The following is a 1,228-nucleotide window of genomic DNA, read 5'->3' on the forward strand; positions in this document are numbered from 1 at the left end:
CGCTAGGGCGCCCCTTGGGCTCCGGCCCCCGTGGGATTGGAGTGAGGTAAAGTAGGGGTTCCGCGTGTGAAGGCGATCGCGGCCCTAACCCCCTCTCTGGAGTCGGGAAGGCAGGGAGGGCGGTGTCCATCGGACCCCCCCCACCTGCGGGGTCTTCGGTGCCCGCCAATTCAGGGGCGTTTGGTGGCATGTGGGGGAGGGATCGTGTGAATGTTTGTGGGCGGCTGATGACTAGGGGCAGGTGGTGGCCACACTCCACGCAGACCACTTCCTGGAATCGGACTTGTTCCTACTCCCGCTTCTCATAGCGTCTTCATAGGGAGAGCAGGCACTTAGGATTGGGGAGCGGGAAGCGAGGGTCTGGGAAACCAGATGCCCCTAACTCCACCCCATTCATCTCTCCTTTGCTCTGGGTTCTTTTGTGTCAAGTGCACCCTCCCCCTTCCCCCATGACCCCGTCAAACTGGGGTGGCGGTGTTGCCCAGCTGTGACTCTCACGTGGCTGCCATTCACTGTCACTCACTCTCGCTGAAACCACCCACACCCTGACCACGTTGGGGGGCGTGAACTGCCCACCCAACTGTTCTGCCGCTTGACCATCGCTCAGCACCCTTTCACCCTGGGATGACAAGTCACGGGCACTCTGGGCAGCTCTTCCAGTGGTAGAAGGGGACATCCTAGTCTTCTTTAGGATAGGTGAGCATCTTCAGGGTGTTCACACCCCGTGCTTGGGTAATGAAAGGGGACATCCATATCACCAGCCCCATGGGTACCAGGCAGCACAAATGCACCAAGCTTAAAAATGACTAAGATCACGTTCTTCGTAAAACAGTCATATTGATCTTTGTGCCTTATGTGGCAAATATCCTTTAAGTAGTATGGTATGCTTGCTTAGGACAAGAGAATCTGTGTCTGATGGAAACAGGATAAAGTCTCCACTCCCACCAGAAAAAGGGAAAAGTTTTTAAAAAGTTATCACAGAGAACCCACTGATTTGTACGAGAGAAAAAAATAAAGAATTGTTGGGGGCAGTGGGGAAGAGTGCCGGGAAAAGAGCCAAGGAGCTAAAAAGAGGGAAAGGATGTCAGGGTATGGTTAGGGTATTGGCAACTGTCACCTATTTGTAGTCTGAACTTGGAATGCGGTGTTTGGTGTTTTTTATCCCAGATTTGGGTATGTGAGAGAGGAGCATGAAAGAATCTGAGGTTGAGCTGGGTCTTTGTGTCAA

At 53.3% G+C, this 1,228-nt stretch overlaps 1 protein-coding gene across 1 annotated transcript in view; it reads left to right on the forward strand.

The window, feature by feature from the left end:
- Positions 1 to 23: 23 nt before the first annotated feature.
- The window catches only part of CHD3 (chromodomain helicase DNA binding protein 3), a 24,302-nt gene continuing 23,097 nt past the window's right edge, over positions 24 to 1,228 (forward strand). Inside the window, exon 1 of the mRNA XM_025040093.1 lies at positions 24 to 46. The gene's annotated coding sequence lies outside the window, so the exon portion shown is untranslated. The remainder of the gene's footprint in view (positions 47 to 1,228) is intronic.

The sequence above is a fragment of the Pteropus alecto genome, unplaced genomic scaffold (assembly GCF_000325575.1).
Source record: "Pteropus alecto unplaced genomic scaffold, ASM32557v1 scaffold398, whole genome shotgun sequence".
NCBI classification, from domain to species: domain Eukaryota; kingdom Metazoa; phylum Chordata; class Mammalia; order Chiroptera; family Pteropodidae; genus Pteropus; species Pteropus alecto.